Source organism: Schistocerca cancellata, chromosome 7, assembly GCF_023864275.1.
Source record: "Schistocerca cancellata isolate TAMUIC-IGC-003103 chromosome 7, iqSchCanc2.1, whole genome shotgun sequence".
Lineage (NCBI taxonomy): Eukaryota > Metazoa > Arthropoda > Insecta > Orthoptera > Acrididae > Schistocerca > Schistocerca cancellata.
The window spans coordinates 55741062-55767331 of record NC_064632.1 but is presented as its reverse complement, the minus strand read 5'-3'; positions in this window follow the sequence as shown (position 1 = coordinate 55767331).

Genomic DNA, 26270 nt, shown 5'->3' with positions numbered 1-26270 from the left:
ACAATCTGTTTATTGTTGTGACTTCTGAAATTTTCCCGGCGTATTTCTTCTTCTTTCCCGTTCTGTTCTTATCGGTTTTCCTTTTTAGTCTCGTTTTCATGTTACTAACTTTCTTTAGCAATTTGTTTCCTGTCTATTTTAATGCCAATATTAGTTTCAAATGAATGTATAACATTTAGGATTGCTGCTTCTTTCTTTCTTCTTTGCTTTTGGAAGTTGTAACTTCTCTAATAACTCAGGATGATTTACTAAAGCCTTGACTAAAACCAACATCGTACTTTCTGCACATACCGAGCTCTCATCTGAATCGGACAAGGACATCTTCAGTCGATAAGTGACAGTACTCACTGAAAATAAATGAAGTGAAACACAGTCTCACGGCAAAGGAAACAGTGATGAAGCCTGCTCTTGCTCAACAATGGTTCGCTGACAATGCATACCGAGCAAGTGGCTAGGAGCTTTTGCTACTTTGTTAGAAGTAAATGGTAGAGAGGAAAAGCAAAAGGTTATTCTTACAATCAGAAGCTAATGCTTCTGCTTTTACCTTCTGCTTCCAAGTGAACGCCCGTACTTCTACCTTTTGCTCCAAGCTTGTGCTTCAGTTTTATTCATATGGCCCAATTTAAACGCAGCCAAAACCTCTCAGACAAACAGAAGCTCAACGATGTCAAAGTTAGCGTACGGAGGGCTATGCGTGAAGCGTTCAGTGAATTCGAAAGTAAAATTCTATGTACCGACTTGACAGAAAATCCTAGGAAGTTCTGGTCTTACGTTAAATCAGTACGTGGATCGAAACAGCATATCCAGACACTCCGGGATGATGAAGGTATTGAAACAGAGGATGACACGCGTAAAGCTGAAATACTAAACACCTTTTTCCAAAGCTGTTTCACAGAGGAAGACCGCACTGCAGTTCCTTCTCTAAATCCTTGCACAAAAGAAAAAATTGGCTGACATCGAAATAAGTGTCCAAGGAATAGAAAAGCAACTGGAATCACTCAACAGAGGAAAGTCCACTGGACCTGACGGGATACCAATTCGATTCTACACAGAGTACGCGAAAGAACTTGCCCCCCTTCTAACAGCCGTGTACCGCAAGTCTCTAGAGGAACGGAAGGTTCCAAATGATTGGAAAAGAGCACAGGTAGTCCCAGTCTTCAAGAAGGGTCGTCGAGCAGATGCGCAAAACTATAGACCTATATCTCTGACGTCGATCTGTTGTAGAATTTTAGAACATGTTTTTTGCTCGAGTATGATGTCGTTTTTGGAAACCCAGAATCTACTATGTAGGAATCAACATGGATTCCGGAAACAGCGATCCTGTGAGACCCAACTCGCTTTATTTGTTCATGAGACCCAGAAAATATTAGATACAGGCTCCCAGGTAGATGCTATTTTCCTTGACTTCCGGAAGGCGTTCGATACAGTTCCGCACTGTCGCCTGATAAACAAAGTAAGAGCCTACGGAATATCAGACCAGCTGTGTGGCTGGATTGAAGAGTTTTTAGCAAACAGAACACAGCATGTTGTTATCAATGGAGACGTCTACAGACGTTAAAGTAACTTCTGGCGTGCCACAGGGGAGTGTTATGGGACCATTGCTTTTCACGATATATATAAATGACCTAGTAGATAGTGTCGGAAGTTCCATGCGGCTTTTCGCGGATGATGCTGTAATATACAGAGAAGTTGCAGCATTAGAAAATTGTAGCGAAATGCAGGAAGATCTGCAGCGAATAGGCACTTGGTGCAGGGAGTGGCAACTGACCCTTAACATAGACAAATGTAATGTATTGCGAATACATAGAAAGAAGGATCCTTTATTGTATGATTATATTATAGCGGAACAAACACTGGTAGCAGTTACTTCTGTAAAATATCTGGGAGTATGCGTGCGGAACGATTTGAAGTGGAATGATCATATAAAATTAATTGTTGGTAAGGCGGGTACCAGGTTGAGATTCATTGGGAGAGTCCTTAGAAAATGTAGTCCATCAACAAAAGAGGTGGCTTACAAAACACTCGTTCGACCTATACTTGAGTATTGCGCATCAGTGTGGGATCCGTACCAGATCGGGTTGACGGAGGAGATAGAGAAGATCCAAAGAAGAGCGGCGCGTTTCGTCACAGGGTTATTTGGTAACCGTGATAGCGTTACGAAGATGTTTAGCAAACTCAAGTGGCAGACTCTGCAAGAGAGGCGCTCTGGCATCGCGGTGTAGCTTGCTCGCCAGGTTTCGAGAGGGTGCGTTTCTGGATGAGGTATCGAATATATTGCTTCCCCCTACTTATAACTCCCGAGGAGATCACGAATGTACAATTAGAGAGATTAGAGCGCGCACGGAGGCTTTCAGACAGTCGACCTTCCCGCGAACCATACGCGACTGGAACAGGAAAGGGAGGTAATGACAATGGCACGTAAAGTGCCCTCCGCCACACACCGTTGGGTGGCTTGCGGAGTATAAATGTAGATGTAGATGTATTCTCTTGCCCACTGCAATCGTAATTGACGATGTCCTTGGGTCAACTTGAGCGCCCGTAAGGCTCAACTGTTGCGGAGCCCAATTTTCAGCAGTGTCTTCTGGAAGATGTGCTTTGAAGTACTCAAGGCGGGGATGATCAGTATCTTCTCAGCTACTCGAAGTTTCACCGTCCTTTAAGCACTTGGCACAGATAGTCATGACAGAATCACGGGAAGAGCCGACCAGCTCAGCTGCTTCCGAGATGCTCGTTCCAGACGCTGGGCCGTAACAATCCTCCCTTCATGAAAGTCACATATGTTAACAGATTCCTCACTTCCGGCCCGTATCGTCGCTAGAATGATTAGCCATTCGTCTTCACTCTGGTTATAGACACTCGATATTGCGTCACCTGCCTGCAGCGGCATCAGGCGGCCTTCAGTCTAGCGGCGGGCTGTGACCTTAATGGTTTGGCCCGTCAGTGTAAAAGACTTCTTTCATGTACCTGGAGAAACTATAGCGCTTTTTCTGCTAGGCACATGGTCTCACGAAGAGACCATGAGGATAAAATCAGAGAGATTAGAGCCCACACTGAGGCATACCGACAATCCTTCTTTCCACGAACAATACGAGACTGGAATAGAAGGGAGAACCGATAGAGGTACTCAAGGTACCCTCCGCCACACACCGTCAGGTGGCTTGCGGAGTATGGATGCAGATGTAGATGAAGTATTTATAAAACTTATTTGGACTTCTGCCCCGTAAGCCAGTAGGTTGTAACCTGTGTAAGTAGGCTATGTAAGTAGGCTGTTTAGGTTCTTATATTGGTAACGCCGCCGCCACGTAGCGCTGTCTCTATGAAAATCACTGGCTGTGCTGTGTGCAGTCTGTGGCTAGTTTGCATCGTTGTCTGCCATTGTAGTGTTGGGCAGCGGCAGCTGGATGTGAACAGCGCGTAGCGTTGCGCAGTTGGAGGTGAGCCGCCAGCAGTGGTGGATGTGGGGAGAGAGATGGCGGAGTTTTGAAATTTGTAACAATGGATGTCATGAACTGCTATATATATTATGACTATTAAGGTAAATACAGTGTTTGTTCTCTATTAAAATCTTCCATTTCCTAACTGTGCCTATCAGTAGTTAGTGCCTTCAGTAGTTTGAATCTTTTATTTAGCTGGCAGTAGTGGCGCTCGCTGTATTGCAGTAGTTCGAGTAACGAAGATTTTTGGTGAGGTAAGTGATTTGTGGAAGGTATAGGTTAATGTCAGTCAGGGCCATTCTTTTGTAGGGATTTCTGAAAGTCAGATTGCGTTGCGCTAAAAATATTGTGTGTCAGTTTAAGCACAGTCCTGTATAAATGTTCAAAGGGGACGTTTCATATGGCGACCTCGTTACTCGAACTACTGCAATACCGCGAGCGCCACTACTGCCAGCTAAATAAAAGATTCAAACTACAGAAGGCACTAACTACTGATAGGCATAGTTAGCAAATGAAAGATTTTAATAGAGAACAAACACTGTATTTACCTTAATAGTCATTATATATATATATATATATATATATATATATATATATATATATATATATATATATATATATATATATATATATATATAGCAGTTCATGACAAATTTTGGTACATTTAGCAATACATTGTATTTACAGGGCTATTACAAATGATTGAAGCGATTTCATAAATTCACTGTAGCTCCATTCATTGACATATGGTCACGACACACTACAGATACGTAGAAAAACTCATAAAGTTTTGTTCGGCTGAAGCCGCATTTCAGGTTTCTGCCGCCAGAGCGCTCGAGAGCGCAGTGAGACAAAATGGCGACAGGAGCCGAGAAAGCGTACGTCGTGCTTGAAATGCACTCACATCAGTCAGTCATAACAGTGCAACGACACTTCACGACGAAGTTCAACAAAGATCCACCAACTGCTAACTCCATTCGGCGATGGTATGCGCAGTTTAAAGCTTCTGGATGCCTCTGTAAGGGGAAATCAACGGGTCGGCCTGCAGTGAGCGAAGAAACGGTTGAACTCGTGCGGGCAAGTTTCACGCGTAGCCCGCGGAAAATTAGCTCATGCCACAACAGGAGACCGACAGCACCGACTTCATCTTTCAACAGGATGGTGCTCCACCGCACTTCCATCATGATGTTCGGCATTTCTTAAACAGGAGATTGGAAAACCGATGGATCGGTCGTGGTGGAGATCATGATCAGCAATTCATGTCATGGCCTCCACGCTCTCCCGACTTAACCCCATGCGATTTCTTTCTGTGGGGTTATGTGAAAGATTTAGTGTTTAAACCTCCTCTACCAAGAAACGTGCCAGAACTGCGAGCTCGCATCAACGATGCTTTCGAACTCATTGATGGGGACATGCTGCGCCGAGGGTGGGAGGAACTTGATTATCGGCTTGATGTCTGCCGAATCACTAAAGGGGCACATATCGAACATTTGTAAATGCCTAAAAAAACTTTTAGAGTTTTTGTAGGTGTGTGCAAAGCATTCTGAAAATATCTCATATAATAAAGTTATTGTAGAGCTGTGAAATCGCTTCAATCATTTGTAACAACCCTGTACATACACTGCGAGCTGTGCGCACGTTCCATTCTCTTCTGGTGATGCAATCGTGCAGAGGAAATATAAACTGCATGTAGGAGTGGGCATGGTCCCTATGGATAAACGCGAACTTGTGTTGATCCACTGTGCCTTCCAGAATGGCAAGATTACACAGGGAATGCAAGGAAAACATTCCCCAGACCATAACTGTTACGACGTGTTTGCTTTCAGACGCTTCACGCCCTACAGGCCAACGGCCATCTGCCCGATGGAGCTTATAATGTAATTCATCTTAAAAGGTCCTCTTTTGCCACTCAGTGGACGCCTAGCTGCCGTACTGAAGTGCAAATACCAGTCTTCGTCGCTGATGAACAGTCACTACGGGTACATAAAACAGGCGCCTGTTATGGAGGTGCTTACCTGTGTGACCTTATCATTTCTGAGAACGCATGCTGTTACAGCGTGATTACCTGTAAATACCACATTAATGCAATAAATGCTCAAAATGATGTCGATCAACCTCAATGCATTTGGCAATACGTGTAACGACATTCCTCTGAACAGTGAGTAGTTCGCCTTCCGTAATGTTCGCGCATGCACTGACAATGCGCTGACGCATGTTGTCAGGCGTTGTCGGTGGATCACGGTGGAAAATATCCTTCAACTTCCCCCAGAAAGAAATCTGGGGACGTCAGATCCAGTGAACGTGCGGGCCATGGTATGATGCTTCGACGACCAATCCACCTGTCATGAAATATGCTATTTAGTACCACTTCAACCGCACGCGAGCTATGTGCTCATCATGTCGGAAGTACATCGCCATTCTGTCAAGCAGAGAAATTTCTTGTAGTAACATCGGTAGAACATTACGTAGGAAATCAGCATTCATTGCAACATTTAGATTGCCATCGATAAAATGGACGCCCATTATTCTTCCTCCCATAATGCCGCACCATACATTAACCGCCAAGGTCGCTGATGTTCCACGTGTCGCAGCCATCGTGGATTTTCCGTTGCCCAATAGTGCATATTATGCCGGTTTACGTTACCGCTGTTGGTGAATGACGCTTCGTCGCTAAATAGAACGCGTGCAAAAAATCTATCATCGTCCCGTAATTTCTCTTCTGTCCAGTGGCAGAACTGTACACGATGTTCAAAGTCGTCGCCATGCAATTCCTGGTGCATAGAAATATGGACGGGTGCAATCGAAGTTAATGTAGCATTCTCAACACTGTCGTTTTTTAGATTCCCGGTTTCACGCAATTTGTCTGCTACTGATGTGCGGATTAGCCGCGACAGCAGCTGAAACACCTACTTGGGCATCATCATTTGTTGCAGGTCGTGGTTGACGTTTCACATGTGTCTGAACACTTCCTGTTTCCTTAAATAACATAACTATCCGGCGAACGGTCCGGACACTTGGAAATTGTCGTCCAGGATACCGAGCAGCATACATAGCACACGCCCGCTGGGGATTTTGATCACAATAGCCATACTTCAACACGATATCGACCTTTTCCGCAATTGGTTAACGGTCCATTTTAATACGGGTAATGTATCAAGAAGCAAATACCGTCCGCACTGGCGGAATGTTACGTGATACCACGTAGTTATACGTTCGTGACTATTACAGCGCCATCTATCACAAAGCGAAAAAAGTGGTCCAACTGAAACATTCTTATTTCTTTCCGTACTACAGCAAAATGTAGTAAAAAATTGGGGTTCCTATTTAAGGAAACGCAGTTGATATCCGTTTGAACTATGACAGCGCCATCTAGCTCGGCAACCATAGCGCCATCTGATTTTCCCCTTCAACCTAGACGAGTTTCGTTTTTTGTCGTTTTTTCGTTTGATGTTTATTTCGTGAGATATTTGGCCCGGTCACTATCAAGGGACCAGGTGCAAAATATTTAAACCGATAAACTCTGAGAGGTTGTAGGGGACATCAAAACAAATATTTTTCCCTAATGTAATTTTTTCCTATGAGGAGTATTTAATCCGGTAGAGGAAGATTTCTCTGGCGGCAAATTAATTAAACCAACAAACACTTAACCATTTTTATGACCAAGAGACAACACATTAACACAACCCAATTTCAATTACAGTAGATTTTCAAAAATGCCTCCATTGACACGTTGACAAAGGTTACACCGTCGGATCATGTTCTATCTGACACGGGCAAAATCCCCAGGAGTATCCTGAATTGTTCGTGCTGCTACAATCCGGGCAACCAGATCCTCTTCTGATGCAACAGGAGTTGCGTAAATATGGTTGCGCATCTCTCCTCACACAAAAAGTCCAGAGGGGATATATCTGGGGATCGTGCAGGCCATGGTACAGGACCACCTCTGCCAATCCACGTTTCTGGGAACCGTCGGTCCAGGAATCGACGCACACGACGACTGAAATGTGCCGGCGCCCCGTTGTGTTGGAATCACATGCGTTGTCTTCCAGCAATTCTGGCAATGCTCTGGCGAGAAAATTGTAATACTGCCAGCCATTCCGAACGGTCTAAGGCGCTGCAGTCATGGACTGTGCGGCTCGTCCTGGCGGAGGTTCGAGTCCTCCCTCGGGCATGGGTGTGTGTGTTTATCCTTAGGATAATTTAGGTTAAGTAGTGTGTAAGCTTAGGGACTGATGATCTTAGTAGTTAAGTCCCATAGGATTTCACACACATTTGAACATTTTGCCAGCCATTTAATGGCCTAAGTAGCAGATACGGCCCAAATAAACGGTCTCCAACAACACCGATCCACACATTAACGAAGAACCGCACTTGATGAGCGCTAGTAACTGTGCCATGTGGGTTACCCTCACTCCAAACATACGAATTGTGAATGTTGAAGACTCCATCACGCCCGAACGTTGCTACATCGGTAAACAACACAGAGGATGGAAATGTAGGATGCATTTCACACTGTTCCAGGCACCACTGCGAAAACTGTGCTCTGGGTGGATAATCAACTTGTTCCAGGTTGTGGACACGCTGTAAGTGAAATGGACGTAACACTTGCTCTCGAAGGGCTGTTCTTTGCACGAGAGCTGTTGAAGGATTTCGCTCCACATGCTGCAAGACAGCTTCCTCAGATTGCAGCGTTCTTGCCGTGCGACGGCGTCCCTGTCCAGGTAATCTGCTAAATGATCCGGTTTCGCGCAGACGTTGGTACACAGCAGCAAAGGTCGCATGATGCGGGATACGGCGATTATGATATTGTTGTTGATAAACCCGCTGTGCAGCTCGTCCGTTGTGGTGCGCTACGTAGTACGCACCATCCATATCAGTGTACTCACTCCAGGTGTATAGCTCCATTAGTAAACAGAGACAATGCATTACTATACTGGTGGACAGCAGTTGCCTACAACTGAAGATCGTAATACGGCCTCTAACAACTGAAGAGCGTAATACGGCCTCCACCGGTTTAAATAATCCTCACAGGAAAAAAAGACATTAGAGAAAAATATTTGTCTTGATGCCCCCTAAAATCTCCCAGAGTTTGTCTGTTTAAATACTTTCCACCATATATATATATATAGTATGGAGAGCTGCATCAAACCAGTCTTAGGACTGAAGGCAACAACATATACATATATCCGCAGCTGTCGTTTACCCCTGGTATCTATGGCTCATGGTGCACCATAGTTGCCTTGACGCCGTTTTGGTGCCGGTTTTGGATAGCTCGATTTTCTCATGCACGGTATACTTCAACGGCATCAGAACACGAACAGTTTACAAACTTTGCCGTTTCGGAAATGCTTCCACCCTTGGACTGAAAGCCGATGACCAAGCCCTTTTCGACATCCAAAAAATTGCTCCGTTTCCGCTTTACGAAAACTACTGGTCTGATTTCAGCATCCCCCGAATGCTTTATATACCCTCCACTGCCAGTGCTGCCATCAGCCGTCTGTGAGCGGATATTGCACGTTGACGTAGAACATAGGCAGTGATCACATTCAAGTGACCAGACAGCGTATATTCCTCTCTGTAGAAGCGGATTTTATTGCTCCAACCTGTGGTCTTATACACTGATTTCGCTAGACCCAGAGAAAATTAGAATTAACCCTTAGCAGCAAACTAAATTTTCTTCGTTCTCTCCCAATAATTTGATGCATCATGTAATCATTCCCCTCAGCTTTCCTTGTGAGTATTCTTGGTGAATTTAGTTAAATGACTATTTCCATTCATGATTTTCTTTCTTTATGTCTTGAAGAAACATACATGGTGAGTAAAATAAATATTTCCCAGAAAATACTGGGGCAAATTTTTCTTACAACCTTCAGTCGGCATCGAAATTAAAGCCACAGTAAAAATCCTACGAAGATTTGTGCAGATGTGTTGTCCAATGTCTCTGCTATGTCTGTCGTTCGCGCCACCTCGCACTTTTCCGTTCTGAGCGCACGGTGAGCACGTGAAAATTCCTAGAACAATATATTTTCTTACCAAGCGCGAAGTGCTGGATACGAATTCCGCCAAATTTCGTGCGGCACACATGAAAGTTATTTACTCTGTCTCGATTGTTCGTTCGTTCATAAGCATTAATATATTTGCCTACCTTTTACTCAAAACTGAATGTACCGTTCTCTATTGCACAAAGGTTGAACTGAAACTACTATGGCGAACAGCGTGTCTCAGTGCACACATGTACAGAATGACAAATCTAACTGGCGTTCACTGTGCAGGAAATTAAATGAAAAACTGTTACTCAAAAACCACTACCAAAATAAAACTGTGCATTGCTAAAAAAAAAAAAAAACACCATGAAACACACACTGTTCATCGGCTCATTACAAATCTGAATTACAAAGAAAATTCGTAGACTTTGCACAATGGAAACGTGAGATGCAAAAGTCGACTATTCCGCAGATGTCACTCGCGACTGCTTCTCTCTCTTAACACGAAATTTCCACTTATTCTAAAACTATCCGCATATAAATGTCCAGTCCACCTATATATTTCCGCCTTTCACAAATAACGTACCTGTCATGTGCTTTCTTTGAGAGGTGGCATGAGCCCCTCTCATATTTCTATCTTACGATTCTCCTCACTAATTGCATGTGGTGGTAAGTTGCTATTCCTTCACACACGGACTTCCCACGCAGCGTCTCTCGTCACCCGGGTGGTCCGGTGACAGGCGGGCTCTGCTGATTTTGAAATGGTAAGCCGACGAGTGTGACGGAGTCGAGTGAATGCTTTCCGGACGCCGACATTGTCAAGAGACACGCCCGTAGGTGCCTGAAGTAGTGGCTGGGCTAGAGGTTCCGTTACTTCGCAGAAACTTGGCGAAAACACTTTCTGGCGGGCTACCAGCGAGGCGTGGGAATGACTTGTGTACCCAGGCAGTTGTGTCGGGAAAATTCCCGCGCTTTCTGCAAAATAGTAACTGTGATTTGCTTGCTCAGGGCATAGCTCCGTGACGTAGCAAAATCAGCGAAGAAATTGGCGCCAAGAATCTCCATTGGTGGAATGGTAGTGTTCCGGCAATAGAGTGGAATTTTCCGCCGGTTTTAGAGTTGCTGCCGGCCGCGGTGGTCTAGCGGTTCTGGCGCTGCAGTCCGGAACCGCGGGACTGCTACAGTCGCAGGTTCGAATCCTGCCTCGGGCATGGGTGTGTGTGATGTCCTTAGGTTAGTTAGGTTTAAGTAGTTCTAAGTTCTAGGGGACTTATGACCTAAGATGTTGAGTCCCATAGTGCTCAGAGCCATTTGAACCATTTTTAGAGTTGCTGATTGGAACGGTTAACCACAGCCACTGTCATTGGGGCGGGAATGTTCTGTGTTCGGTTTGTACGGGTGCTCTTGTGGGGTAGACGGCTCTCGCCTTTCAGTCGGAGTAGGTTACAACACTGAGCTCTCGCTGTTTTGCACAGCCTGCCTTCCGTTGGCTGTCTAATATACTTTTATTTGATTGTAACTGTTTAACGAAGTTGCTGAAGTTTCGACTTCAACGTAACTTTCCGAGTACAGTTGGCAATTGAGCGTTCTGCGTACAAGCGGCCTATGTTGTCTGTCTTGGGCAGTTTTGGCTAAAGTTGACTGTATCGGAGTTACTGTGTGACTTCGCTTGTGAAAATCAATCACTGTACCGTCAGTGATTGTGTGGCGAGCCTTCTTTGTCGCCCTCAGAGGCGCGTTTGTATTGATAGGAAGTCTTTAGTCTGGAACAACCAGACAATTTGTTTCGGGCTATACTCGCGATATTATCATCACCACGACGGGACGTCGAAGCAACCAGCCATCGCTTCCAGTACGCCAGATCGTGTCCTTGCAGCTAAGAAGACAGCTTGGTAATGTACGTCCGCAGCACCGGCAAAGCAGGCATTTTTGCTAGGGGATAATCAGAGCTCAGCAGAGCGCGCCTGTTCGTCTTTTCTAACTTTGTTCTATCTTGGGTGTTCATTGTCTGAGTTCTCACTAATGTAGCAGCATTTAATGTTGGGTTAGCTGTGTGTCTCTCTTGAGATTTGAGTTGCAAGGAATTGGCTCCACATACCACTTCGTCATAAACGTCACAATCTAGTTTATGGACAGTGTTTATTTGAGTATCCAATTTTAGCCAATTTGATGTATTGTAAATGTTTCATGTGTTTTTGTTTATTATTTTGTGTTTAGTCTTAATAAATCATATTGTTATTTTGGACAAAACTTTCATCCTGTTAATCGGTAGAGCAACCCTATCATTTCTCACTACGTTAATGAAACCTACCTTTATTTAACTTATTTATCAAATTAAATTATTGCAGATGCCAAACTCTTTTCTACTCCACTTGCAGGGTTGATTACAGTCAGTTCGAGTATCTTTTTAATCCATGTGCAACAGCAAAAGTCGGAGTTAGAACAGGGGGGGCTTAGAGCATCATTTATGTATGTAGATTATAGAAGAATTTAGTGTTAAATACACTGCTAGCCCTGGCACCTCGCATCTTCTTCATGTCCATGTCGGCCGCACACAGCAGAGGAAACAACGATGGTCCTACAGTTTTCGATAGCAATTGTTTCATCGCCCACCATACAGCCTCGACGTGGCTCTATTTCATTTTCGAACAGCATTTTACCAGAGACAGCGAGCTACAAACCTGCGTAGGAAACTGATAAAAAGCGCAAGCGGCCACTTTTTATTACGAAGGCATTGGGAAGTTGATTCCACACAAATGCCTAAGTGACTACATAGAGGAATAGATAGGAGACGTAGCTGGATATTGCAAATAAAACATTTTTTTTTTTATTTTCACTGTGGTTGCCATTTCGCGGCCGATCGGAGGTGAAAAACACTAGCATTCGTATGTTTGTAAGTAGGCTGTTTATGTTTTCTTTATGTAAGTAGGCTGTTTAGGTTCTTATATTGGTAACGCCGCCGCCACGTAGCGCTCTGTATGAAAATCACTGGCTGTGCTGTGTGCAGTCTGTGGCTAGTTTGCATTGTTGTCTGCCATTGTAGTGTTGGGCAGCGGCAGCTGGATGTGAACAGCGCGTAGCGTTGCGCACTTGGAGGTGAGCCGCCAGCAGTGGTGGATGTGGGGAGAGAGACGGCGGAGTTTTGTAATTTGTCATGAACTGCTATATATATGACTATTAAGGTAAATACATTGTTTGTTCTCTATTAATATCTTTCATTTGCTAACTATGCCTACTAGTAGTTAGTGCCTTCAGTAGTTTGAATCTTTTATTTAGCTGGCAGTAGTGGCGCTCGCTGTATTGCAATAGTTCCAGTAACGAAGATTTTTGTGAGGTAAGTGATTTGTGAAAGGTATAGGTTAATGTTAGTCAGGGCCATTCTTTTGTAGGGATTATTGGAAGTCAGATTGCGTTGCGCCAAAAATATTGTGTGTCAGTCTAAGCACAGTCTCGTATACAATTGTTCTAAGGGGACGTTCCATATGTCGACACTTAGCCTAGGATACCTCACTGGAATCTTCTGATTTTTTCTTGTAGTTTGTGTAATTAGTGTAGATTTTGTTTATTGCTAGCGCGTAATTGTAGAGAGAATTTCCTTTGTAGTTGCAGCCTTTCATTGTTGTACTGTAAAACAGTTGTGGCATGCATGCAGATTTGCACCAAGTATTTCGCAGCTGCGCTTACAATTAACTACATATTATTTTCAGTGCTATGTTAATGTGTTCTCCTGTTTTTGCACTTCAAATTGTGCTTTTCTGTGTTATCGTGTGAAATATTGTGACAATAATGGCGTGTGAAAAACGTAACACTAGGCTCCAAAGTAAACTGAGAAATACTAGTGACGACGAGCATAGCTTATCAGCACCACTGTGTAGTGAATTAACAGACATTCGAAGTAGCAATTTGGTAATAGCGCATAGGAAAATGGAGCGGGTGGCAAACAATGGTGTAGACGGTGTAACAATTAGTGAACAGGGAAGCATTATCGATCGATCGATCGGCAACAGCTCGCCTCAGGAATCCGAAATGACAGAACACAATATTGCAAATACTATAGACTTAGGTTTTGGGTCCTCACCGTTTTCTCAAATAAGTCAAGACACATTTTCTGCTTGTCAAAATGTGAATGTTGCCGGTGATAATGCACTGCCAAAAATCATAGAGAAACAGATTCCAGACACTAATACATTATTATTGCAATTAATGCAAAAAATGGAACAAAATCAGAAACAAACACAGCAACAGTTAGACACAATGGAACAAAATCAGAGACAAACATAGCAAAAGCTTCAAAAGTTAGACACAATGGAACAACACCAGAGACAAACACAGCAACAGTTAGACGCAATGGAACAAAATCTTCACACCACACTTGAACAAACACGTGAGGATTTAACTACTGAGTTACATAACATTGAATCGAAATGTCAAAAAGTCTGTACTGACGTAAAAACACAAATTTGTGATCATTTTCAACCTATTTTTTCGCGGCATGAAAATGCATTACAGAATCACGAAGCAGCCATAAAAGAACTGCAAACCATTTTTCATGAAAATCATGAGACCTTCCAAGCTAAAATGGACGCAGTTGCATCTACCGATTCGGTTACGCAACTTGCAAAAACTCAGGAAAACTTAATGGACACAGTAGAAAGACACATTGAGTAAATGTGTTCACTATCGGAGAAAGTAGCCGAACTTTCGGATCAGGTCACTAACTTATCTACAAAGGTAGATGATGATCTGAATGACACAAGACCTGTAGCCATCACTGACACAGAAGAGTGCGAACAATTTAGGAAATTCAAACAAAATCAGAATCAAATTAATACGCAACACCAAAGAGAAATCCGGGAAGTACAAGATCAGCTGACACAGGTAATACAAGAATTACGTATTTCAGAGGCCACTCGCGCTCCAATACGGGAAGAGGGACATAGAAATATGGAACAGCCACAAAATAATAACACAGGGCATTTCGGAAGCTATGAAAGAAATTGGCAATGTGCACCGAATTTTGAGATGGAACCGCCGACACGACGTAACAATGACCGACATGAGACTCGCCGACATGATGATTTTGACTATAAGCTGTTCATTACTACACGTAAATTCAAAACGTTTAAGAATTCTGCCAACGACATTCATCCACAAGCGTGTCTCCATCAATTCTCTCATTGTTTCCCTCCCAACTGGTCATTGGAGAACAGGTTAGAATTTATGTGTGGCTACTTGGAGAATGAACCAGCTGTAAGAATGCGATCGGTCATTCACGATTGTCACAGTGAAGGAGAATTTTACCATGCGTTCCTCTCAGCATATTGGTCTCAAGCCACACAAGACCGAGTAAAAATGGCATCATAATGATGAAACATTTCGAACAATCTGAATTTTCCAGTCTTGTGAAATATTTTGAAGACATGTTGCACAAGAATTAGTACCTATGAAACCCATATAGCCCCTCAGAACTCATCCACATTTGCTTAATGAAATTGCCTGAACATTTACGACATATTATTTTGGCAGGACGTTGCAAAGACGACATTGAAGCTTTTCAGGGACTCTTACAAGAATTAGAAATTGACGCAGACAGTCGCGGGATGCGAAAACAGGAAAACAATCACTACAGGTCACATCCGTCACAATTCCGTGACGACAGAAACAATAACTGGCCACGACAAGCCTATTCCTACAATGTAAATCGTGACCAAAACAGACACCATCCGTATGACAACCACTGGCAGAGTAATAATAGTCACAGAGAAAGATCGCATTTCCGTAGTAATGAATATGACACAGACACTTATAGAAACAGACAATATGGGAACCAAAACCATTATTATCAAGGGAGACAGAATAACTTTAGACGCAACGGTCCAGCGTGCAGTTACGACTTAGGGAGAAATTCTCCACCACGTGACCGACAAGAAAGAAACTATGGAATCTACCGACATGACGACAGACGATATGATCGTAACGACAGACCTGAACTGCATCAGAACTGGCAGGATTCTCGTCACGGTGAATTTGTAGAAGTTAGGTCTCCAAATCCCAATAACGACGCGCGCCATCAAAGAGACAATAGGCAATGACTCACACCGCTGGCAGCCACAAGACGTACTAATGAAACTGACGACGCAGCTGCCGTAGCTAGTAATTACGTAAAAATGGAAGACATTAGGGACATCCTACTCCAGGAACACGACGTAAAACATAACAACATTGCATATCCTGTGATTCACATTACAGTAAATGACGTAAAATTTACTGCAGTACTTGACTCTGGCAGTCCCATTTCAGTAATTAGTGAAACAGCCTTTAGCAAATGAAACAAATCGAACGATTGCCCCACACTTCCGTTGGGTAAGATTAAATTACAAGGTGCAATCTTTGGAAAAAGTGTAGATGTACGCCAACAAACCAACTTAGAATTCTTTTGTCAAAGCCACAGCTTCTCTATGAACTTTCTTATTGTTCCATTATTGTCGACGGAAATTATACTGGGAGTAGACTTTTTGAATGAATACAAAGCAACCTTAAGCTTTCACGATGCTGAAATAAGTTTAGAGAAAGAAGGTAAGTCAATAGCTTTGAAATTTGAAGACTGGCTCTCAAACCATGACGAGGAAATTAATCGGCTTTACCTTCTGTTAGACAACAGTTCGGAATTTTCTACGGAACTAGACACTAACAATCACTCTGCAAGTACTGGCAGGGATGATATCGACAGCATATTTGAAACTAATGAGTTAATTCAGAATAAAATTCAAACAATTGAGAATTGTAATGACACTGATAGGCAGGATCTTTTTGTGATTTTACAAGCACATTCCACAGTTTTTACTCACAAAACAGGAACAATCAAGGGATTCCAATACCAATTTCATGTTCGTGAGCATACTAAATTTTGTGTTAGACCATACGTAATTCCAGCACATTATAGGGACCGAGTTAGAACAGAAATACAATCTATGCTTGACGAGGGCATTATTGAGCCTGCAGTAAGCTCATACAACAATCCATTACATGTTGTTGAGAAAAAAAATGGATCGATCAGGCTTGTCTTAGATTCGAGACAAATTAATACTATCATCATTCCTGAAACAGATAGGCCCCAGACGATGGAAGAACTTCTCCAAAATTTTAATGGTGTAAAAGTGTTGTCTTCCATTGATCTCAGATCCAGCTTTTATCAGATCGAACTTCATCCAGAATGCAGAAAATACAAAGCTTTCCTTTGTTTCGGCGTTTGTTATCAGTTTCGGAAACTTCCTTTTGGTTTGAACATTTCTTTGGCAGCATTCATTCGCGGGTTAAATTCCATATTACCTGAGTTCTTAAAACGTCACATCACCTTATATGTGGACGATATTCTGATAGCAGAAGCTTCATGGGAACAACATAACCGCATCCTCAACAGTTTGTTACGTATTTTTGCAGAATCTGGAATTACAGTTAACTTGGAAAAGTCTGAATTCGGTAGGTCAAAGGTGAAGTTTTTGGGACATATTATTTCTTCTGAAGGCATTCAGCCGGATCCTGAAAAGTTAGAAGCAATCAGAGCCATTCCAGTTCCATCCACAAAAAGACAAGTCAGCAGTTTTCTAGGTCTCGTAAATTTTTACCGTCGTTTTCTGAATATGCAAATTCTAGTTACACCAAAACTTTGTTCTCTCACTGGAAAAAATACTATTTGGAACTGGGACGAACAAGCACAGTTGGAATTCAATTCTTTGAAAGAATCGTTACTTCACGCGCCAATACTAGCTCATCCAGATCTGTCACAAGACTTCTGCCTTAGCACGGATTCTTCTAAAGTCGGTCTTGGTGCCCACTTATTTCAAGAAGCCATAGAAAATGACACTACTGTTCAGAAAACCATTGCTTTTGCTAGCCGAGTGCTAACAAAATCTGAAAAAAAATTATTCCGTTACTGAATTAGAAGCTTTAGCTATCGTTTGGGCATTTAACAAATTCCGTTTCTTTCTTTCTGGTAAGCACGTAAAAGTATACAGTGATCATCATGCATTACAATTTCTTATGTCTTCAAAATTAAATCATGACAGGTTAAAACGTTGGGCATTGTTTCTGCAAGAATTCCGCTTCACAATAGTCAACATTCCCGGCAAGGAGAACATTGTTGCGGACGCACTGTCACGCGCACCGGCTGGGCTTGAGAAAAGTAACACAGAAGGCAACCTCGAGAAAAATTTCAGTATTCTTTACATTCAGAAAGTCGCCTTTGAAAACTTCATCACCACATCTTTAAAGAACATTGCTCATGAACAGGATAAAGATCCGATTTGGAAAGATATCAAAAGTAAATGGCATGAAAAGACACACACTCAGATTTGGCATTATTATCTGGTTAGAAACAACATACTCTTCAAACGCTGCACTGTTGACGACAAGCTATGGGTACTTTGCATTCCTGAAGATTTTGTTAATAAGCTCATTTGGTACATTCATTTCAGCTATGCACATTTTGGCCCACGAAAATGTTATCATATTCTTCGAACGACTTGTTATTTTAACAATATGGAAAAGAGAATTCGAAGAGTCTTGTCTATTTGTAAACTTTGTCAAAAGGCGAAACCATCTACTATCTCACATCGTGCTCTGTTGTTTCCTATTATTCCTTCTAAATTAAAAGAATTTGCTGCTGTTGATCTCTTGGGACCCCTTGTCAGAACATCGAATGGATTTTCGTACGTTCTAGTCGCTGTTGAACTTACTTCAAAATTTGTTTCTTTCACTCCGTTATGTAAAGCCACTGGACGGTCTGTATCCAACGCCTTTGTTAAAATTTTCTTACGTGAAGTTGGCCACGTTGCTAAAGTCATTTCAGATAACGGACCGCAATTCAGATCTGCTGTTTGGTCACGCATGCTTCGGAATCATAAAATCAAACCTGTTTTTATTTCATTGTATTCACCACACTGTAACCCCTCCGAACGGATTATGAAAGAAATCAATAAGCTTTGCAGACTTTATTGTCACAGAAAGCACCAGCATTGGGACAGATATTTACATTTATTTCAAAATGTGCTGAATGAAATGCCTCATGATTCCACTGCTTTACCACCTACTCTTGTACTGAAGAACGAAGAACCACCGAACAGAATCAGAGAGCTTGTACCTTTCCCGAATACACTTAAACTTCGACACAAAGACATAATTGATTTGGTTCTTAAAAATATAAAATCTGCAGCAGACAAAAGGAGAAAACGACACGGTAAAGCAAATGCAAAGAAATTATATATTGGTCAGAAAGTTCTCATTAAAGCTCATTCATTGTCACATAAGAAAAACACTTGAGTCACAAATTCTTTCTAGCTTACAATGGACCTTACAGAATCCGACGTATACCACATGATAATTGCATTGAAGTTGAAACTCTGCGTACTAGGAAGAGTAAAGGTTTACACCACATTTCACATGTGAAACCATTTATTGAAAGATAATCTGCTTTTTAACTTTGTCTTTGCCATAAAACGTTTCACTTCACATTTCTAGTATGCATTGTCACACATAGAAACTGTTATCATGCAACTATGTTTTGAAGTTAAATATCCAGTCAAGAACCAGGAGAACTTATTTAAACAGAAATTACGAATGCATTGTTATTGCGAACAGACGACACAGTGTTATTGTGTGTGTACATTCTTGCTTGTTAGTTGCACGATTATGTAACGACTATAAGGCTCACATACTTAGAACATTTACCAGTACTGCTAATGAGATTCTAATGCAACATTTTGGTTTACTTGAAAATACATTCTGGATTTAAGGTACTTTCTGTGAGATACCAGATGAGACAATGGTTAGTTTATGTGACAGCTACACGATTTTATCACGACGCTACTAATGAGTGACAATTTACAATATTGCTCTTGCGGTGTATCTGTTTTATATCTGCACAGTTTTTCTGTATTATACTGGAAAGTAAAACATGTTTTAGTAGTAACGTTTGTGGTACAGCTACAATGAGACAGCATTTCCGGTAGCACAACAATACGTTACAGCACAGTACTTTCTTCATCACAACAATAAGCGTAATAACTAAGATATCTATACGCAAAGCATTTCACTTTTGTTTATAATGAGTTAAGTACATTGACTTCTGCTGAACTTAGCTTTCGGAGGACAATAACTACGACACTTCCACAGAGATGATCTTACAGCAAGACGCATATTTAGCGCTACAGGACACGTATTTGAGTGATTAATTTTGTACTTAAATCATTTATTTTTAAAGATATTTGAAGTACAATGATACAAAGGTTTTCCGTAATACATTTCATACCATTCTTGTAATCTGTAACACCTGAGGGTATAATTACAATAATCCTCAGGGGGGTACACACTTACTTTGTGTACCATGTGTCTGGCAAGCACAAGGAGCCCTAGCTAACATAGTATTTGCTTATACAACTTTACACATCGGTACCATATTTCTCTAATACATAAATTACACAGCTATCTGATCATTTAACTGAGAGATAAACATTTTTTTTTACTACATCAGTGACACATGTTTACTCAATTACACCGTTGGATAACTTCACACTTACGAAATTGTATTTTGTCTGTACTTTGTGAACTGTTCATATTTTTTCGGACCCATTGTGATATTATGAGAGCTTTGAATGATATATTTGGTATTGGATCATGATTTTTAAAGTACGTTTGAGGTAGATGACGCTATTTAAATGAGCAGAGAATTTTTTTAGGTTTTGAAATTATTGCAGGAAGATACGACGTTTTTGAGATTTGACTGAGGTGTTATGATGTTATTATTACGACGATGATGTGTATTATGCTGCTGAGGTACGTTTATGATTAATAGGCTGATGCTACATGAGTTATTTGATTATGTTACGTATCTCTTATGATGAAATATTGAAGAAGTGTCGACGAATATATATATGTATAATGAGGTAAGGAATAATGAGTAGTGGATAGGGACTCTGACTTGTGAAAAAGGTTGTTGGAAACCAAGAATCGTACTTTAAGAGTTATGAAATGTGTGTAAATGCGTGAATGTATCACAATGCCGGCGAAAATTTTTTGGACACTGTTATATTTACAGGATTTTGTTTCTACAGAATTGAAACGCAAATTCTTGACCTGTGAAATATTTTTATATGAGACTGTCACTGTAGCGGAAACTGCTGTCAAATATTTCCGTAAGAAAGTTGAGTGACCACCTGCACGTAATGCGTTTTGGGCGCCCAGCTGAGAGGTAGTCGTCTGACAAAAGAAAGCCATTAGGTGAAAAAAAAAGGGAGGCCATTATCCTCGCCATTGACATTCCTTTAGAGAAAACATTGCAAATGCGACACCCTCATTACTTGGAAAGATACTTACATCTGCACACCTGATTACGACAAGCGTCTTTCTACGAGAGTTGAGAGAATTTCTACTAACTTATGAAATATCACATGACTACTGAATGATATTTTTATGCTTTGGTTTGCATAATTGCTTATTTCATTTGATATCTGTTTTCCAGCTGTGTTGCAGCATTGGTTTTATAAAAAAACTTAAATGCATTTGCTAATGTGAACACTTTCTGTTAACAGATCTATTAAATAATTATTTTATGATCCACATTCTTCGAAAAAGGAGCTGTTGGAATGGAAAGAACAATAAGAAGGGACTAATAACAGTAACTGCATATATCATTTTCTTTTCAAGTACTTGGTAATTTTTTGTAGAATTAGTTTTTGTGGTGCACCACTTTAATTACATAGACATTAAGATGTGAATATACATTTTCTTTATCTGCATTGTTGTTTTTAATGTAATATTTTTCTGCTTGAGCTATGTCATGTTTAGGTATAAGTTACTATTGTTTTATTTTTCTTGTTTGCTACACAGTGCCTTATATTAGTTGTAGTACTGCAATTGCTTTGCCAATTTGAATTTTTTGTCATTGATGTTTGTGTTAATTATTTTATGCTGCTGCATTGCCTCGTCCCTTATTTTAGCATGTGAGCTCAGTAGTTTTAAGTTAGCTTAAGAGGGGGTAGACTATATAAGAAACTAACTATGATGAATTGGAAGAAATGCATTGAGAAGATATAAGAAAATGGTTTGGCCAAAAAAAAAAAAAAGTAGTGTACAGTGGAGAAAAACTATTTTGAAAGAGGATGTGAACAGAATACAGAAAGCAGGCTTAAATAGTACTTTTGGGAATAATGATGAACAAAGGGAGATCTCCATGCAAAATATTGCAGTAAAACAAACCCTGTCCTTTCCTTTTGTGTCATCCCTCTATATGTCTGTGTACCCTTGTGTATTTGTGTTTTTCCTGTCTTTATGTGTTTAGCTGATGAGAGCTATGTTGTAGAATGTTTCTAATAATATGTTATTTACCTTGTAAATATGCTTAGACATTATTTATTCTGTTTTGTTTTAATGCTCATGTGTGAAGTTGATGTTTCAATAATTATTCTGATCTTTTATGTATTTACTTATGTCATAATTCCTGTAACACTGATGTATGTGTTTATTTCTATTCTGTTGTAAAGCCTGTAATACAAATGTTATCTGTATTGTTATGTTTTTAATGATGTATTTTGTACCTTTGTAATCGTATTCTTATGTTATAAAATTGTAATTGACACCAGTTCATCATATTATTAACTTGTAAGTTACATTTCACTGCACACATTTCTGTTGGTCATAGTATATGGACAATATGTAAGAAGTAGGGACTGTTAGTGTTTGCACGTGTGTTAATAATTCAGCAAGGGACTGGATAACAGCATTGCTGGTTCTAAGGACAATTCCAAAAACTTTGTGAGTGCACAAGTGGTGGTTATGGACTTGCTCTATTATCCACAAGACTCTTCAATGGTGATTGTGCACCTGCACAGTCACAACAGATGGCTGCTGGCCGTCTCTACAAGGACTACAGTGGGTCTACACCTTTCCTGACTCACCAATACCATTATTTCTACAAGGACTACAGTGGGTCTGCACCTCTGGTGGCCCACCAATACCACAATATCTACCAGGACTACAGTGGGTCTGCTCTGTGATGACCTACCTACCAATATTCTTCAAAACGTCGAATGACTGCTGTGGGTTTGCTCTGTTGTGGCCCATTACCTGTCAGCATGTCAAGAGTCAGCACTGTCTTTCCGTTGGAAGGACACCACTACTTCTTCAAGACTGCATGGAAATCCATTACTTCTGTGTGCAATTTTTTTTACTAATGAGACTTTGTGAAAAAAACTGTAATTACTATTATGATGAATGATCAGGACTCTCTTTATGGACTGTGAGAAAATTTTAGCTTTTGACCAACATTGTATAAATAAGTGTCTGTGTGCAATTTTTTTTACTAATGAGACTTTGTGAAAAAAAACTGTGATTACTATTATGATGAATGATCAGGACTGTCCTTATGGACTGTGAAAAAATTTTAGCTTTTGACCAACATTGTATCAATAAGTGTGTGCATTTGATATTTTTGTTATTGTAATTATGAAAAATTTTTTCAAATCATTATTGGCCACTGCCCAAAAATATTTTGTAAAATTTTTTGTGGGGAGCATGGGGGCTGTGTAAGTAGGCTGTTTATGTTTTCTTTATGTAAGTAGGCTGTTTAGGTTCTTATATTGGTAACGCCGCCGCCACGTAGTGCTCTGTATGAAAATCACTGGCTGTGCTGTGTGCAGTCTGTGGCTAGTTTGCATTGTTGTCTGCCATTGTAGTGTTGGGCAGCGGCAGCTGGATGTGAACAGCGCGTAGCGTTGCGCACTTGGAGGTGAGCCGCCAGCAGTGGTGGATGTGGGGAGAGAGATGGCGGAGTTTTGTAATTTGTCGTGAACTGCTATATATATGACTATTAAGGTAAATACATTGTTTGTTCTCTATTAATATCTTTCATTTGCTAACTATGCCTACTAGTAGTTAGTGCCTTCAGTAGTTTGAATCTTTTATTTAGCTAGCAGTAGTGGCGCTCGCTGTATTGCAGTAGTTCCAGTAACGAAGATTTTTGTGAGGTAAGTGATTTGTGAAAGGTATAGGTTAATGTTAGTCAGGGCCATTCTTTTGTAGGGATTATTGGAAGTCAGATTGCGTTGCGCTAAAAATATTGTGTGTCAGTTTAAGCACAGTCTCGTATACAATTGTTCTAAGGGGACGATCCATGTTAAGCATCTTAACCTCAGGGACCTCAGCTTACATCATCTGCCCTGGATGCGCATGATGTAAACTGGACTTACTGTCATAAAGTGCGTGAAATATTTTCCACGCTAGCTTTATTACACCCGCTCTGCGTACATTGATTTTAGTGTAACTATTCAGGAGCATACATGCGTCACGCAAAATGAACGCAACAAGAAAAATCACCAAAATTGGAGCTAATAAGGAGGTACTCGACAATCACTCTTCCCATACGTCATTCGCGAACGGAAGAAGTACCCTCAGCCACACACCGCAGAGTGGGTTGCCAAATTTAGATGGAGACGTAATTACGGTAAAGAACAGATGAACTCATTCAAATTCAATGACAATTCCAGTTACTTATTTTGCCTCTTAAGCGAAATTTACTACGGACCACTTACGCAGAAAACGTTGTTGTAGGAGTGTAGAGTGGCACACATCGATAAGAAGCCAAGTGAACTGATGAACAGAACGACAGACTAAACGTTTATATATCTCGTATAATGCATATGTTGTCGTTGAAGTTAATGCATCAATGTTCATTTACTGAACAAATTGAGTCGGAAGTACGTCATCGTTGAATCAGTTACCTAGCACATATCAGCCTTCTCTATAACAGTCTGCACGAATATTTCAGAATGCTATGAGGATTTAGTAACAGGTGAAAGACAACACGGTAATAGGACAGAGCATCATCAACAAGAATAATTAATTTCTGCTGTCGTCCAAGATGTTTTATAGCAAGATTACTGGTCACCCTGTACCTGTAATGTGTGATATGATTTTTATTTCAACATCAGATTATAAATAAAAGAAAACTACCCGATTGTCCACACAGATCTTGGAAATACAGCAACCTGAGGCAAATTCTGATTGTTGTTTCTATAGGTACATAAATCATATAGACTGCCCTTTATGAAACGTAACAATATACTGTATTACCAATCGATTCATAAGTAGCACCCAAACGCTGTCATACCATAAAATACCTGCCTACGATCAAGGGAGGTGCAAGGAGGTATGGCACGGAACAAAACAATGACATAGGCTTGGTCACGCTTACTACAAACACAGGCTACTATCCACTGACAGCATACAGAAAATTTGCAGTTTATTTCCCAAAGAGTTTACTTGGTAAAATGCTTGTGCAATCTCCACTGCAATATTGTTCGAGAACATGGAATAGTTACTTTTCTGGACTAACAGGAAGTACTGGAAATATAGAAGATACTGCAAATATAGTAAGTACTGAAGTACAAATTGTAACGCAGTAAATGTGTCAAGTACTAACTTACCCCAGCGTCTGATCAGACCAGTCCCCACCACCAAAGAAGAGAGAGAACTAATGTTAATCCTCTGATTCTGATCACAGGTTCGAACTCCCAATAAAATTCGAGTAAATCGCTACCGGTACCAAACAAAGACCGCTCGATCAATTAATTAACAAGCCGCCCATCTTAATTTCTCAGTTAATACATCATCATCATCATCATCATCATTTAAGGCTGATTATGCCTTTCAGCGTTCAGTCTGGAGCATAGCCCCCCCTTATACAGTTCCTCCATGATCCCCTATTCAGTGCTAACATTGATGCCTCTTCTGATGTTAAACCTATTACTTCAAAATCATTCTTAACCGAATCCAGGTACCTTCTCCTCGGTCTGCCCCGACTCCTCCTACCCTCTACTGCTGAATCCATGAATCTCTTGGGTAACCTTGCTTCTCCCATGCGTGTAACATGACCCCACCATCTAAGCCTGTTCGCCCTGACTGCTACATCTATAGAGTTCATTCCCAGTTTTTCTTTGATTTCCTCATTGTGGACACCCTCCTGCCATTGTTCCCATCTGCTAGTACCTGCAATCATCCTAGCTACTTTCATATCCGTAACCTCAACCTTGTTGATAAGGTAACCTGAATCCACCCAGCTTTCGCTCCCATACAACAAAGTTGGTCGAAAGATTGAACGGTGCACAGATAACTTAGTCTTGGTACTGACTTCCTTCTTGCAGAAGAGAGTAGATCGTAGCTGAGCGCTCATTACATTAGCTTTGCTACACCTCGCTTCCAGTTCTTTCACTATGTTGCCATCCTGTGAGAATATGCATCCTAAGTACTTGAAACCGTCCACCTGCTCTAACTTTGTTCCTCCTATGTGGCACTCAATCCATTTTCACTATGTTGCCATCCTGTGAGAATATGCATCCTAAGTACTTGAAACCGTCCACCTGTTCTAACTTTGTTCCTCCTATGTGGCACTCAGTTAATACTACTAAACTAATTTCCCTAGATCCGCGGGCACTACCGAGGAGTTGTCTACATAGAGGATAATCAACTGGACGCAGCAAGATAATTTTGGCATTCCCAGTCTCTTTAATACAGAAAATGGGAAACACTAGCTTGACTCCCTGGCCGTTCCTTGGACTCGTCTTGGAGGCCACACGGTGGAGGAGACATACAGTCTCCCGCGTTCTGGGAATCTGTACCACCCAGCTTGGAGGCAAAAACTCGGACGCTCCAGTCGACCAGAACAGCGGGAACGGTTATTTCTCCTATTTCTGTTAGGTTAGCTACAAGGGCCTATTCGTATATCGCAGAAGTGCACTCTAGTTCGTCGATCGAGTGTTTAAGTAGTCCAGAGAACAGTCCTCCATCCCATTCCGTTGCGGTT